Here is an 18,286-nt window from a genome sequence, read left to right as displayed (position 1 = left end):
CTCTGCACAAAGTTGAGATGTCACTGCTGTAACAGTAAGCCTTGCAGTTGAAAACACCCTCTGATTATACAATTAATTTTTTTGTATAGCCCAAAATCACACAAGAAGTGCCGCAATGGGCTTTAACAGGCCCTGCCTCCTGACAGCCCCCCAGCCTTGACTCTCTAAGAAGACAAGGAAAAACTCCCCCCAAAAAAAAAAACCTTGTAGGGAAAAAATGGAAGAAACCTTGGGAAAGGCAGTTCAAATTGAGTACAGATGCAGCAGGAAGAGAAGTATAATTTGACTAGAAAAGCAAGCACTGGGGATTTGGCTGCTTTCTCACTCCATCGTGGTAGAGGATTGCTGGTGGGAGCAAAGGATGATCCACTGTTGTATAATTCTTCTGTAATTTGGAGAAACAAATATCATGAATGAGGCCTTCAGAAGACTTTAATAAAGGCTTTACTGGCCTGGCCAAGCCTCCTTTGCTGGCACTTAATCTCAGCTCCACTGGCCTGCCTCAGACTTCACAGGTCCAAAAGAGAGTTAAGCCTTCCAAAAAAACTTAAAAGTCCCAAAAAATATGAAAACACCCCAGAAGTAGAAGAGCAACCCTAAAATTCGGCTTGTGAATAAAAGGGCATCAAATGATCTTTCTAGAAAGGGTTTTAAAACAGAAAAATAAAAGAAGATGTTCAAATGAGTAAAAGAGGCAAAAAGGAGTTGCCTAAAAGTCAATTTAAAATACAAAATCTAAAAAACAATTATTAAGATGGAGCAAGAGCATCAGAAATTTAGAAAATACAACAAGAAATAACAATACTCACAAATCCAAAGATAACAAAATGCTTCAATGTAGAATCTTGCTTCTGGCTCGAACATGAAGCTTGAAGGTAGACCCAGCAACTGTGACATTAGGGTGGCCCACCCCATGGAGAGCCACCCACAAAGCACAAGGAGCTTAAAGAGACAGTACATAATTATCCAATAATAAACAAAATCAATAAAAATAACATACAATTACCAAGAATTATAATTCAAACAATAAAACATAAAGTGCATCAATGTCTTGAATATTTATTATCACAACTGCAGCTCATGAGCTCTGCAGTAACTACAGCTTACTGCTCCCAGTAGTGATTAAGTATATCATAAGAACTGTCCCAAAACAATAAGTTTGTGCTTAGGTTGACCCAATCAATTTCAAAACAAGCCTATGGATTCTTTTATGCATCTATGAAACAGTGTTGTATTTCTCTGTACTCATTTAAGAATGCAAGTTATTAAAAAAAGTGTGTGTGTGAAGCATTTAACCTGAGGTCCCAACCCACTTAACGTACAACATCACATAATTATACAGAAGGAGAGTAACTGTTCTGTCAAAGTTCCATCAGCTTGGGTTGTTATACTTTTAGTTGTAGTTTTTAATTCAGATTTTCTTAATTCTTTGCTTTCAAGAAAAGGTATTTTTGTTTGTCACTTTGTGCTCAGGAATATGGTAGAGTCATACAATACATGATACAAGGCCACATTTTGTATTGGCAGTACTTTGTATCACGAAATTGGATACAACAAAATTTTGTCTCATGCCTAACTCTGAATATTAAACCAAACAGTGCATTAACAGTATTATTTTAGTAGCCTTATTAGCTGCATGTAATTTTATGCCTGTTTTTACTTTTTAGATTTTGTTACTTTTTATGTTGCAGTGACCAGTATATGTGACCTGTGCATTTATGGGTGCCACCTTATACATGCTTAATTAATTCTGCTTGGCTCTGGGCTTAGTGAGCAAGACTGGGAATCTGTAGTGTTGTGTTATGTAAATTTAATCTCTGCTTGAAATAATCTTGCTCTCAGGTAAATTGAAAATAGTGACGGTTTTTGTATTGTAATTACACATAACCACTCCCATGCTAAATGTATTCTGGTGCTGACCCTGCCAATATATTGTAGAGCTACATTAGTAAGAAACAGTTTAATTTACATCACTGTGATCAATATAACAGGCTTACTGGCATAGATTTGAATCTCTAATATTAGTCTGATTGTCATCTCTAATGACAGCTACCCAGCTCATCCCATTTTCACTTCTTCCTTCTGGAAAGCACTAACAGAGCCTCACCACTTGCTCCATCCACTTCAGGGAAAACTTCTTCCCCCAGACCATAAAGTCAAAGAAACACCAAGCAACCTGATCTGCACTGCGTAATGTACCCATCGGCTGGTTATGTGTAATCGTACCACACTTTTTTTTCCACTTTTATTTACTGTATTTATTTATGCTCTTATATTTATTTTTTTATTTATCTTCTGCTACTTTAATTTATTGATGGCACTTATTTATACATCACCACAGCTGTGGCAGAAGAATTGCAATACTCTCTTACAGTGTATGTGACAATAAAGATGTTTAATCTCTAATCTAATTTAATCTAATCTGTTGTACTGGGATTGTAAATCAGAAAGTTTTATTACTTTGCTTCAGTTCCTGTGTAGAATTAACTTTGCAATTCATTTTTTCAATTAAAATAACACTATGACAAAATGATCAACTTTTGCATTAGTGAGAATCTAAGGCAAACTACATTTGTTAAGTAACCATGGTTCACTGAACCATAGTTACTTATTTTGTATTAATCTTGGACTAGTATAATAGTCACATAAGAATACCTATAAGAATAAATAATGATCAAAGTACATTGTACATTTCTGTGTATATTTTATTGTATATATTGTACACTGTATTTCTGGATACTCTATGGATGGGGATTCTGCAGTATCTTATTATGACTCTAAGGCTCCATCTAGCATGAATTAATTTTTAAAAAGCCTATATGTTTTTAATGCTACCAAATAGTCATGGAAATGCAATTAAATATTAATATTAAATATACTGGTGGTTTACAGCATTTTTGTAATAGTTTTTAAGTAATGAACCTGGATGACAGTTTCACCTCCACAGAAAGTGCACCAATGAATATACTCCATTAAATAAAAATAACCTGAGATGTTAAAATGTAAAAATGATTGCACAGAGGTTAAAAAAAGACACAGTGTCACCATATTATATTAAAATGAAACTAATGTTAAATTTGGTTGCTATTACTAGCTTCAAAGTCATATTTCCCAACGCAAATCTCCTTCCATGTCCTCTGTTCTTATGATTAAAATAATTATAAAATCTTTTCCCTTTTCAAAATAATTAATATTTCACAAACTGACCAAACTATACATAATGTCTCAACATACCTTAAAACATGTAAGTATAAAAAAAGAAGAGCAGTCTGTACCTCTCCAAGATAATTTCATGACGGAAGATTTCTTCAGACTTGACATCATTAATTAAGTAATAGAGAACATTTTATGGTGTTAATATAGCAAATTTGATTAGTATAATGAAATTAATTTATCAAACTGTTCCACATTCATTATCTCTCACTATGATAAAAAATATTATTATCATTCCATTAGGAAAGGCATTCTTTGTAAGGCAGTAGTGCACTGAAAATACTTAAATTAGATTTGTGCTCTGAAAGGGTTTTTTCCTATAATATGAATGTACTATATGCTATATACAATTTGATTAATTATATGTCTAGACTTTACGTTAGCCTTTATTCAAGGATTTAAATTTGAAGAGGATAAAATTATACAAAACAATATGTTGTTTGCATTAAGATACTGGATTCTAGACATTTTTGGTATTTGCAATCAGCTCCCACTGACAAAAGTGGCAAATGTCCTCACTACAGCCTATACGAATTATGCCTATTCTTCTATTATTTAATTTGTTTGTAGCCTATCAGCTTCAATTTACATAATATAAGAGAGATGTTTCTTCCTTAATTAATATAATGCTAACTACTACTGTAGACGTGTTCTTTAATGGTAACATTTACCTTTAAATAAAAGAACAAATAAAACCTCTTTGCTAAAATAAACTCTTAAAAAATACATAGAATTATGTAACTTGTGCTGTTCACTTATTTAAAACCTTCACAAGGTACATTAGATTTAACAATTACCTGCTATATGAAAAAAGCAATACTGAAATAAGTTTAATGTAATGTTTTCAAATAGGTCATAGTAAAGGCAAAGGGAGACATTTCATTGTGTTCCTGCTTATGATTGATTTCTTCAATAAATTATCGTACATAATTTATTACTTTAAAAAATAAATACACTCACTTAACCCTTCTGTTACTACATGATTTTCTTTTAATGAGTCCATTCAGATCTACTATTATTGGTAGAGTGTTAGATGGCAAGAGTTTTTACTTGTCTGTAGTTTAGTTACAGTTCTATATTACAACAAATTACAAAGTAATATTAAAATAAGGAAAAAAATGTGAGAAGTGAAAAGCCTTTTTGTTTAACAATATTTGACTCGGTCCTTTTATCCATTCATTTTTTGAGACAGCTTATGCCAGTACAGACTTTCAGGGGCTCTTATGACTTGTCCAGTACCTTCAGATACAATGCCAGAGGCCAAGTAATTGCAAGGTATATTCAGTCATACCGAGATTACGCAAAATTAACAGTCAACATAAACATACTTAATTCCAACAAAGAAAAAAAATGGTAAAACAATGGGAAAAAAAATTATGACATTTGTCTCATTTGGTCCTGTAGTATATTGTCAGCATAAATAGTAATACAAAATTAAAGGTTCCACTAGGAAAGAAGCATTGTACTCTGTTCTGGGTGTGTGTGATAATGAATGATATGTGCACTCTAATATGAGCAGTGTGTAGCTCCAATATGCTCTATTGTGTTAACAAAAAGTTAATCATAATAGGAATTATATCTGTTATAGTTGTTTTTTTTACTTAAAATAAAGAAAAACAGCAAATGTAAGTGTAAATGCTGGGATTCTACATTATGTAAAGGATTTAAAATGATAATTAGTACATTTTGCATTATGGTATGGGTAGTTCTATTATCTGTTAAGGATTGGCTAATTTTAACTAAACAGCTCAATTCGATAAATTTAGTATAAAATGGTTGGAGCTCTTGAGTGATTTCAGCTTTCTAAACATTGACAGTTAAAATCCCCAATAGAAGGACAGTGGAAAAACTCAGAATGATAGTCAAGACAAAGGACTCCTTCCTCACTCGATTTACAGTATATCAATACAGAGTATGACAAACAGAAATGACTGAATCTCTATGAACTGTAGTAATCATTTTGAAATCCTTGTGGAAATTCCCTCCTGTATGATTTGAGGACATTGAAGGTCAAAAGACATTTGTAACATACTCTAGCTAAATAAAAAAGTAAAAAAAAAAAAAATCTCCTTGCTTCCTAGATCAGCAGTCTGACTTTGAGTGGCAGAGGTTAAACACCTAGAACTATATAAAATTATAAGGAATAAAAATTAACAATACATCGTTTCAAATGCTGTAAATCATCTATAAAAGGAATAACCAGAATTCTTGGAAAGGAAGAGCATAAATCAGAAATGATAATACAAAGAATGTAACTCCCTCTGCTGGAGGAGTCACCCTAAAACTACCAGCGCTGATAAAGGTAGCACAATGAGGTCACATTTCTAGATTGCTTCAATGAAGAATGGCAAACACTTGCTGGTTTTACATATGAATTTACTGAAAATATTCAGATAGTCAATCTGGTCAGGCAAAACAGCTGCTGGACAGAAACCTAAACAAAAGTGTTATATTAAGATAACTAACTCCCAATCTGTGGCCCCCCAATGCTTTTCTCCCCATCTCCCTACATAAAATGTCTCATAAAAATGTCAGAAATGGTTAAATAAATATCTACATTTGATTTGATTAAATTAGAATAGTTAAACTTTATTACAGTAATCCCTCACCTATCGCGGGGGTTACGTTCCAGAGCCCCCCGCGATAGGTGAAAATCCGCGAAGTAGCGACCTATATTTATTTTATTATTTATACATATTTTAAGGCTTTATAAACCCTTCCCACACTCTTATAAACCTTTCTCACTCTCTTGTTAACTTTTCCCACGCTCTTATAAACACTTCCTATGCTCTTAAACACTTTCTACATTCTTAAACACCTCAGACCAACACTGCACACTGCACGCAGCGATCAGACGTCAATGTGTCTGCACTCGCTTTGTGAAGGGGGGCAGCTGAACTCACGCTGAGCAGAAATGGACTTTGTGCTGCTTCTGCCAAAATGCCTGCTTGTCGCTCTTCCCGAGGAGTGTGTGTGTGTGTGTGTGGGTGTGTGAGAGCTGAACGCACCTTCGCTCAAACCACCCCTCCCCGGAAGCGCAGTACGCTCCTGCCACTTCGCATTGTCAAGGGGGTGGGGAGCTGAATGAACGCTAAGGAGAAGTGGACTTTGTGCTGGCTTTGTGCTGCTTGTCGCTCTGCGTGTCAATAATTTAAAAGCCTGTACATCACCAATTTTCCTGTCTCACTGTCTTGTCTTGCGTGAAGTTAAAATGTTTTATAATAGTGAGATGTTACTCATATCCTTAGCCCGACATCCACATATCATATGTGTTAACAAAGTGTGTTTTATAAGTTTACATGTGTTTAAAGCATGTGGGATGTGTATTTTAAGGCTTAAACTATAAAAATGTTTATTTATATGGTCTTTCTATATCGCGGATTTTCTCCTGTTGCTGATGGGTCTGGAACATAACTTCCGCGATAGGCGGGCAATCACTTGTATTTAAAAATCCGCGAAGTCGTGAATCGTGAAAGGTGAACCGCGAAGTAGCGAGGGATTACTGTACTCCTAAAAGGAAATTTAGATGCATACAGCAATAGAAACATAAATACAAAGATACAGACTCACAGGGGAAGTAATTCAATCATTCAATTAATGAATATATTTATACTAGTCATTAAGCCCGTTACAATAACGGGTGCTAGAACAGTAGTGCATAAACATTAGTAGGAACAGTCTATATTAAATGGCAAGGGACTTTGACCTCATTCTTTTTGTTGGTCGTATTTTTCTTTCTTTCAGCCTTTCTTTTGTTGATGTTTACTTGCTGAGCTGACCGTTCTCCGTGGGCTGCCGAAGTGTATTGTGTGTCTTTAATTTTCTGTGACAGTAATACTGTCTTGTACGTCCGCTGGCTTGTACGTCCGTAATATACCTTTAATTTTCTCTGGCGGTAATACAGGCGTGCGCGTCAGTAATATACCTTTAATCTCCTCTGTCAGTAATACTGGCTTGTAAGTGGCTGTAATATGAGTCACTGTATTGTGTACCTTTAATTTCCTCTCGCAGTAATACTGGTTTGTATTTCGGTAAAACGCCTCTAACTTTCTCTGACAGTAATATCACGCATCGCATCGTGCCCCGCGCATGCGCACTTCACTGGAAGCTCCGTGCATGCGCACTTCACCAGAAGACATACACACACGGACACCTGGACGCACAAAGGGATTTTATTAAAGAGGATATTGCAGAAATTAACTTAGAATATCAGCATTTAGTTTGGGATGTCGGGAGTAAGCATTTGCTTGCCTAATCACAGAGAGCAGAAGCCTATGGCTAAAGGTGCTGCAAGAGAGCACCTCCTGGAGGGAATGGAGGGGATTTTTCATGATGGCACCTACTTTTGCCACCACCCTCTTTTCCACAACAACTTTCAGTGTGTTCAGGGTTGGCCATGTGATGGAGCATAAAAATTGTATAGTTTATTTGATTAAGTTAATTTTCTAGGCTAAAAATTTATTTTCTTAGTAAATAGATAGTCTAAATGATAACGCTGTCATCACCTGACATTGTTAGTAAAACAAAATCAAAGTAATAAACAACAATAAATGTTATTAACTATGCAAAATGGAGCACAGAACTCTGAATATCATCTATAATAATAAAAGGCAAAGTCCTCACTGACTCATCACTAATTCTCCAACTTCCCGTGTAGGTGGAAGGCTGAAATTTGGCAGGCTCATTCCTTACAGCTTACTTACAAAAGTTAGGCAGGTTTCATTTCGAAATTCAAAGCGTAATGGTCATAACTGGAACATATTTTTTGTCCATACACTGTAATGGAGGAGGCGGAGTCACGTATCGCGTCATCACGCCTCCTACGTAATCACGTGAACTAAAAACAAGGAAGAGATTTACAGCATGAGTCACACGCGGGAACGAAGGTAAATGACGTTAATTTTTGACTGTCTTTTAATACTGTGTAAGCATACATATTAACACATGTGCAATTAAACGTGTGCATTTACGGGGTGATTTCTCAGGCTTAAAAGCTCACCTTTTATCAAACGCGGGAACAAAGGTAACTGACGTTGTTCACTGTCTTTTAATACTGTGTAACCATACATATTAACACATGTCCAATTAAACGTGTGCATTTACGCGGTGATTTCTCAGGCTTAAAAGCTCGCCTTTTACTAAAAAGGTAAATGCAAAACTATTTTCAATCAGTTTATTGAAACGCTCCCGTTAAGGATTGCAATAACATATTCGCGAGATAAAACAACGAAGTAGGGGGAAATGGAGGAACAGCCGCAAACAGCGAAGAGCAAAAAATTTATTAAACAATTGAGAACGGAGCGAGTTAAGCATACAAGCATGTTCATAAGGGAAACAAAGCACGGTGTAAAACGTAAGTTTAAATTAAGTTTATAGAAACGCTCCTGCTGCAGATTGCAACAAAGCACGGTGTAAAACGTAAGTTTAAATTAAGTTTATAGAAACGCTCCTGCTGCGGATTGCAATAACATATTCGCGAGATAAAAGTTTAATGAGAAGACACGAGGTATAAACGAACCACACGCCGTGGCGCAACGTTAGGGGCAACAGTTTCAACCATTCTATGATCTGCTTCTCGCAACTGAAAGACGGCACATGGCGGATGTTAGCCGACTTGCTCACCGCAACGTTAGGGGCTTCAACTATGGCGCTGACGCCATATCTCAGTGCCAACACTTTGCAGACTGTACTTAAAAGACACGCCCTCCTCACTGGACAGTTAAAAACACCAATCAAACTAACGATGACATCAAGTATTACCCAATCAAAACTAGGAAAGGAGGCATCTTCATAAAATGCGTGTGGGATGATTTGCATGAGACGCTGCTTTAAAAAAAAAATGATAAAAAAAATACGGGATAAATCCCGTCCAGTATTGATTCAAAACGGGACAAGCAATTTCATTCTCAAACGCGGCACGATTCCGTATTTTAAAGGACGGGTGGCAACCCTACAGTGCCAGGTAACCACCCATACAATCACATTGTGATTCAAACTAGGAATGCAATGAATGTAATTACCCCGATCTACATACAAGGCGAAAGTCTTGCAACATTCAAAGATGATGGTTTGGGATAAGTACACCATACAACATAAAAGAGCTTATGAAGCCTTGAACCGAAAAAAGCAAGATCTCACAGATCGTAAAAAAAAAAATAGGAGGTAATGTCGTTTTACTCGCTGTAGATTTTAGTCAAACATTACCAGTTATTCCACGAGGGAGACCAGCAGATGAACTCAACGCGTGTTTAAAATCCATGCTTCTCCCACGCTCTGTTATATGTCGCGTGTTCTCGGGTAGGTGCACCAAAAAATTTATACATTTAAGCATGTAATGGGCAAACAAAAAATGAGGTATACCCGAAGGCACTGCAGTACTACTTAATGTAACTTTACTTCTTAAATTTTAATGTTTTACTGTTTAATAATTTATACGCTTCTTATATGTTGTTCAAATTCTTTTATCAAAATACCACTGACAGCGCAATGCACGATAACATGGAGTGAATACACCATACGCATCCGCCCACGGCTGCCCTGCTGTGCGCAGATAGGAGTTGATTCTACAATAAAATAAAATAAACATAAAAAGAGTAAAACAATCATCACCCATAAACCGTGTGTGTGTGTATATATGTGTATATATATATGTTGATATGTGGATGTGTATATGTATATATATATATATGTAGATATGTATATATATGTGTATATGTATATGTATATATATGTTTATATGTGTGTGTGTGTATTTTATATATATAAAACACAGCAACACTCATAACAATGACAACACAATTACATTGACAATCATGTTACGTTATTTTTAAAATGTTTCCTTTTTTTTTCATAACCTCTTTAACACACTACTTCTCCGCTGCGAAGCGCGGGTATTTTGCTAGTGATATATATATCTCGCATTGTTTGTGCAATATGAAGACAAGGAAAATAAGCCTGATCTGCATTGCATTTTCCCTGAAGGTAGATTTTTTGGCATAGACGAGACTGTATTAAATGACCTCTGGTTCTCTGTATCTTTTTTGGATGATCCGGAGAATGCTATCTCTGGAAGGTGAAGCACAATAAGTGTAACAGCCCTCACAGGACTGCAGTATTTTTAGAGACATCATGAAAGAATGTGCTTTGTTTTGGGTCATTATTTTTTACTAGTGGTGTATTCTATTGACACACTATGAATGTGGATGTGGAGTCTTATGTTCTGCAGCAAAGCCAAGGTAGACATTGTTGCCACTGGCTGTTCTCCATCTCTGGCTTATGATAAATAATCCTTGGACTCATTTGTCCCCAAACTATTATCATGGACTGGCCACAATCAAAGGCTTCATACTAGTTTTGAGGTCCACTTTTGTAAAATTTGTTTTTAAAAATTTACACCATGGTAACAAACTTCCCCATTTTAGAAAGTTTTCTTTTTTTTTAATCTTGCGTATTGATGATTTCCTGTTATATTATTATGTATGTTTTTCCCATTTTCTTTGTGTTTTCATGTCTTAATCCAGTAGAACATGGTTAATATGTTTCTATGGTGTAGTAGGCAAGGTTATCGGAATTATCAATGAGTCAGTGGGTGCCATGTTTACAAATATGAATTGAAAGCATAGTGGCCTATTTCCATCTGCTGTTTATTGTCCCTTCTAAAGGCATAATCTGTACATATTTATTTATTTTTTTGGTTAGTATATTCATAGTTTGAGTTTTAGTTGTTCCTTTTACAGTTTTGTAATTGTTTAGGAAAATTACTAGAAGACTAGAAAGTTGCAAATGTGACTCTAGTCTTCAAGAAGGGAGACAAAATGGATCCTGTTTATTACAAACCAGTAAGTCTTACTCTGTACCATGCAAAATTATGGAAACTATAATCTATATATATAATTCACTAAGGCAGCCGACCATGGCAGGCAAGACGCAAGACAGAGCCACGCCCATAATTCACTAAGGCAGCTGACCATGGCAGGCAGGACGCAAGAGAGAGCCATGCCCGCCAACTCACAGAGCCCCGCCCACCAACAATTCACTAAGCAGCCGACCATACGCACGACAGAGCCCCGCCTGCTAACTCTAACCCTCCTCTCTTGCGTCATGGGATACGCACGACAGAGCCCCGCCTGCCAACTCTAACCCTCCTCTCTTGCGTCATGGGATACGCACGACAGAGCCCCGCCCGCCTACTCTAACCCTCCTTCCGCGTCCAACCTCGCTCTCGAGGCATGCACACTGCCTGCTCATGTGCCAGCACGCAAAACCTCACCAAACACCACCTCAGTCGCTTTCGTCTATGCTACAGTCCACATGCACCTTTGAGCCACGTTGACTTTTCATTGTTATTTTCGGTTCCGGCTGCGCTACACCTTAATGTCAGTTCCGGCTGCTTTTCTATATATAATCCACCAAGTCGCCCGACCATGGGATACGCACGCACGCAAGACAGAGCCCTGCCCGCCAACTCTAACCCTCCACCTGCATCCACCCTTGCTCCTCCTGCGTCCATTACCTTCATGTTGTTTTCCTTTTATTTCTGATCCCGTTCAACAACTATATGGCGACATCGACTTCTCAACTGTGACTCCGGAACAACTCAGTACGCAAGCTATATTAAGCGTCACCAACGAAGACTCGCTACACCTTAATGAGCAAGTACTGAAACGTATCCCTACCGATGAAGTAACTTTCATCAGAGTTGACTCCATCATCACAGACGATCCCGCAGATCAAGTTTCATTCCCTGAAGAATTTCTTAGCAGTCTTACTCCCACTGGTATGCCTCCGCATAAACTCAAAATTAGAATTGGTTCAGTCGTCATGCTTCTCAGAAACCTCATGCCAGCAAAAAGTCTCCGTGATGGCACTAGACTTACTGTTACCAGCATTCACCGCAATGTACTGGAGTGTAAAACTTTCGCAGCTCCTACCTCACAAACTGTCCTTATTCCCCGGATATCCCTGAACCCATCAGATTCAAATTTGCCTTTTACTTTTACACGCAGACAATTTCCTGTTAGATTGGCCTTTGCAATGACAATTAATAAGGCACAGGGACAAACTTTCAAAACGATATGCCTGTATCTGCCAAAACCAGTGTTCAGTCACGGACAGTTGTATGTTGCTCTCTCCAGAGTTCCATCCTTTCATTCACTCTCAGTCGTATCCTCAAACCCACCCCATTTGGACAACTGAGTCGTTCAGGAAGTGTTCACCCATCAATAAATAATTATGCGGCGTAAGCTACGCCACGGGTTGGCTAGTAAGAAATAAATTATAAAGATACCTATATGAAAATAATGCACTAAATACTGTAACAGCCAGTATGAGTTGTTGCCAAACCAATCTTTTAGATGTTTTTGAACAGACAACTACAATACTTGACAAAAGCAAAGCATTCAACATAATTTACTTAATCTTTTAAAAAGCCTTTGATATGGTCAAACACCGAAGAATAATTTTGAAACTAGAAGCTGTATGCATCAGAGGTAGCCAGCAAATCTGGATCACAAGTTAGTTAACCAGGAGGAGACAAAGAGTACAAATAACAGAATGCTCCACATAGAGTGAAGTCATCAGTGAAGTCACTCAGGAGTCTGTTCTTGGCCTGTTACTTTTCCTGATTGTTATTAGTTACTTTGATTTTGGTACAGTTGGTAAAACTTGCAAATTCCGCAGCTGGTACTACAATTGAAGGAATGGCAGACACTGAGGAAACAACAAAAACAATTCAAGAAGACGAGGACAAATTTTGTTTGAACGAACACTTAGAAAATGCAGCTTAACGTAGAAAAGTGCAAAGTGCCACATGTGGGCAAAAGCAATGTTGATTATAAATACAGGGTGGGAGCCACCATTCTAAAGGAAGCAATGTCTGAAAAGGACTTTATGTTGACACAATATTTTTATCATCCAAGCAATGCGCAGAAACTATTGAAAAGGCAAATAAAATCTTAGGTTATGAAAACTGTTGAATATAAATCAAGGAACATTATGATCAGATGATAGAATGCTTTAGTGAGACCACTTCTGCCATACTGTGTGCAATTCTGGTCACCACACTACAAAAAAGACATAGCAGTTCTTGAAGCTGTACAGAGGAGATGAACAAGGTGCATCTCAGGACTTAATAATGTGTTGTACTCTTACTGGCTCAGAGAATTAAGCCTGTTTAAACTTGAGGAGACTGCATGGCTACCTGATCCACATTTTCAACATTCTTAGAAGCACTGGTAAAATAGATGCAGCAGAATTATTTGAACTAAACAGTAAATCACATCCTCAAGCACACCAGAGAAAATTAAGGGGATGTGCATTTAGGATTAAAACCAAGAAACACTTCTTTACTCAAAGTGTTGTCAGAATCTGGAACAATCTATCGAGAGATGTAGTTGAAGCAGAAACCTTGACAAACTTTATGAAGCCCCTGAATAAGATATTAGAACAGCTTAGCTTTTAGCTAAATAAGTGAGCCTGATGGGCTGAATGGTCTCCACACATTTGTCAAAGGTCTTATGTTCTTAGGCAGTATAGAGCTCTACAAAACTGTGCAAAACAAGTATTAAAAAGAATTAAAGTTAGTCACTGTTAAAAGAAAGTTCTACCAAAAAAGCTTTCATACAAAAGAGAAAATGTATGTATACCTACATAAATATACGCTGTATTTATTAAAGACATTTGAAATTTCTCATCCAATTAATAAGACTGATTGAAAGCATCAAAACCGGCTGTAAACCAATGTACTGACAGACGTCAAAGAAGACAACTTTAAAAGAATGCTTCCAGGGTGGAAGGAGTGACATGAAATAATTCTTTTTAATATCAGAATCACTAACTTCCTGACAAACTATATGTAGAACTCCTATTGATATTTGCACAAAAACAACCATTAAGACTATTAGATATTTGGTTTAAATGTATTAGCTGTGTAAGGTAAATTTACTTTTCTTATCTTGATTCCAGTTGTCATTATTTGTATTTTGGCAAATGTACATTCTGCTTTAATGGGGACTTTTGCTTGGACTGAAGAAATCTTTCTTTTTGATCAGGAACATTAAGTAGATTCATATAAAAAATTTTAGATTGTAAGGCTGAAGCTCTCTCTAGATATCCAGTGGCAAAAGGAAACAGACATTTTTTTTTTGTTTGTAGCCCTATGTAGTAGTGAGTGAGTCCTGCTAATCTGCTGTTTAATAAAGTAGTGTGCTCGCAGGTGGGCATGCATCTAAATTGAGCTCTAGTGTGGTGCATGACGCTCTTTTTTAAAACAGCAGTATTTTGTGTAAGAAGCAGTGTTCTTTTTTTGGAGCTGATTACCATGCTGTGCTAAAGACCCTGTGTGCACTGAGTGAGACAGGTGAGCGAGGAAAACATTTCAGTTGGTTGTGGCCTAATATTTTAGGAGGACTATATAATCTTGGTATTATTCTTTGTTTTAGGAGAGGCATTTTACTGATCGGGATTTAAAGCTGGTGTAGTTGTCTTTTGGGTGAACAACATTTAAATTTATCGACATAGTGACTATCGTCATATGATGAAGTATTTTTTTGGAAGTGAATATCATTTGCCAACATTTTCTTAGGTTTTAATTATTTATTTGCTTTTAAACAAGGGTACACTCCCTTCTGCTGATCGGGTGGGAGTGACATTTAGAGTTTTGAATGGGTACCACTTTCTTTTTAAGGATTTCTTGGAAGAGCCTGCAGAGTGTTTAAGTCAGGGTGTTCATGTGTGACCTATGTTGATTGTATTCTTTGCAAATGTGCCCATGGTTGTTCTGTGATCAGATTAAGGTTCAAGTTTTTGGTATTTTTACTTTCTCGTATGGGGAAAGTATTGCAATCGGCTAAAAATCCCATTTCAAGATTTTAATGAATCTTGATGTTTTTAGACCTCCAGGAGTCCAAAAATACCATTTTTGGAATTATGTCTGTGTGTGAGTGTATGTAAACACAATAACTTGAGTACGCTTTCACTTAGGTTAACCATATTTTGCATACAAGTATTAGGTACAAACTGTAGATTTCTATCAACTTTTGGGCTATTTTTCTGTTAACTGGAAGTGGTACTTTACCTTTTATTCATGCATCTGCAGAGTCCGATTTATTCAACTTTACTTTTATAATAATTGTTCATTATATTATTAATTTGATTTGATTTGTTGTTGATGGTTCTTTAATGTACAAAATATAAAAATATATTCATTGTCTCGTGGTTTACTCCTCAAATATCCATTCCCATATACGAGTATACGAGAAAGTCTAGGGGAGACCACTCCTGATTTTTTTTTATTATTTTTTATTATTTTAGGCTGTCTCCATTTATTAGTGGTAAAAGAACCTGTAATATCAGTCTGTGTTAGTACTGATTTAGGCATTTTTCGGATCCTTCACTGAGGTATTATTGGAATGGTGTAGTCCTAAGACAATCTCCTACAATGTTTAGATGCTATATATTAAGTTTGATTTATTCTAGGAAACTATAACTAGACAGAGAAAATAAGTTTAAGAGGAATAATAAACATCTCTCCAGAAGCATGGTTTTAAGGCAATTAACACTACTCAATTTTAAGTACTAAAGTCAACACTTGAAGACAGTTTTCTATCACAGCAGGGTGTTTCCATCTTACATTAGAAATAAGTGAATTCTCAGAAATTTTGAAGGTACAGTTTAAATGTGTCAAATGCAAATTGATGGAGATATTTAAAGTTCAAGCTTTTATACATTTTATATAATAGATGATCCATGTTTACAACAAACAAATTTCCTATTTTTAGAAGAGTCACTTTTGCATTTTTAAATAATGCATTAAATGGTAGGCAGATAAGATATATCTTGGGTATTCTGTTAGGCAATGAAATAATGCTAGGTAAAAGGCTCAAGTTTCTTTTCAGTCATATTTACACAAGAAGACATGATTAAAAGATACATAAAATTTTTTGAAATATTAATGTCATTTGAAAACAAATATTCTGTAAACTACTTCTAAGAGTCTGACAGTTTTTATCTTAACAACTAAATGATACATATGAAAATCTCTACACTGCTAAAGCTTTGATCACCAATAATATTCTTTATTAAAAAGCTTGTTATATTGAGGAGGAAGACATTTCTGGGGCATTTGAGTGGGTCTTTAAGGCGACTCTCCTCCCTGATTTACAGGTTCATTCTGCATGTAATGGGCATTGGTCATATGCTGAGATGGTTTCTTCCACATGGGTTTCTGGCACCACAGCAAGTCATCCACTTCAACTCCAAAATCTTTGGCAGCATGTTTGGTATCCTGCTGGAACATTTTACATTTTTCATTTGCAGACCACTAAATCGGGCAAAGAAACTAAAACTGATGGGAAAATGATGTCTATGTTTAAATAATCAGACTTTACAGAAGAAAAGCATGGACTTGTTGCATTTAGAATAGACCTTTTTGCATTAATATTCCAATATACACTACTGAAAATAATTAAGGGAACATTTAATCATCCGAGTCTAACACCAAGTCAATTAAGCTAAAGGGATATCAATCTCTCCAGTTAGGAAGTTTAAGCGATTGTGAATCAACTTCACCTGCTTTGGTGCAAGTGAAAGTGAAATCAGGTGCACTGGAGAGGCAACATCAAGACAACCCCCTAAAATGGAATGGTTTTGCAGATGGTGGCCACAGCCAACTGCTCTCTCCTTATCCTTCCTGCCTGATTCTTCGCTAGTTTTGCATCCTTGTTACTACTGATAGCATGAGGTGGTACCTGCAGAGAATTCAGAGTGCACAGATAGTCCAGCTCCACCAGGATGGCACATCTATATGTACCTTCACAAGAAGGTTTGCTGTATCTACCAGCACAGTCTCAAGAGTTTAACTGACTTGGTGTTTAACTGTGATAATTGAGTGTTCCTTTAATTTTTTGAGCAGTATAGATTATTCTTTAGATGCGTTCTTACGTATTTATATAAAGTCACTATTTCTCTCTACTCCTGAATAAAATTGAAGGATTAAGGTTTCTGCCTCTGAAAATCAATTAACATTTTTTAGAATGACATTCATGAAAGATAGTTCTTATTGCATTGTTGAGTAAAACGTCCACTTGATTGAAGGTTTTCATCATCCCCTGATACCATCATAGTGTCATCAGCATTCTTGAAAATATAACAGTAGACACTGATCTGTCTGGAGTCACTGGTAAAGAGCGTAGGTAGTAAAGGAGACAGACCACAACCTTGACAAGCCATCTGTATTTTAAAGAAAAACGTTCATGTAATTTGCCTACCTGTGAGCAATTTAAATGAAAGTCCTGAACCTATAATGAAATCAATGGGCTAACATTCATAATTTTCATCCATCCATTTTCCAACCCACTGAATCTGAACACAGGGTCACGGAGGTCTGCTGGAGCCAATCCCAGCCAATACAGGGCACAAGGCAGGAAGCAATCCCGGGCAGGGTGCCAACCCACCGCAGGACACACACAAACACACCCACACATCAAGCACACACTAGGGCCAATTTTGAATCGCCAATCCACCTAACCTGCATGTCTTTGGACTGTGGGAGGAAACCGGAGCACCCGGAGGAAACACAGACACACAGACACGGGGAGAACTTGCAAACTCCACGCAGGGGGGACCCGGTAAGTGAACCCAGGTCTCCTAACTGCGAGGCAGCAGTGCTACCACTGCGCCACCGTGCCGCCCATTCATAATTTTCAATTTCTTTATCAGTTTTTGCACCAAATGGTATTGAATCTGAAGAAAAATCCAGTAATAGTTCTCTGACATATGAAGCACACCTATTATTATTATTTTTTTTCTCAATAAATACATTCTCTATGGTCTACTATTAATTATTTCTAATATGTGTGCAATATTTTGAAAATGGTTTCACTTTTGTTTTTTGCTAATAATTTTTTAAGTCTTACTTTATGTTTTTATTCACTATTATATGTATATTACATGCCGTCATTTTCCTTCTTCTATAGGTTTTGCTAATTGGGTAAGGTGATGCTAAGTCATGGGTCCTGGTTGCTAGGCCACACATGACATTAGTAGTGCAAAGCTATAGAAGTTGATGTCGCACTAG

This window comes from Erpetoichthys calabaricus, chromosome 4 (assembly GCF_900747795.2).
Source record: "Erpetoichthys calabaricus chromosome 4, fErpCal1.3, whole genome shotgun sequence".
NCBI classification, from domain to species: domain Eukaryota; kingdom Metazoa; phylum Chordata; class Cladistia; order Polypteriformes; family Polypteridae; genus Erpetoichthys; species Erpetoichthys calabaricus.
This window is presented reverse-complemented; position numbering follows the sequence as displayed.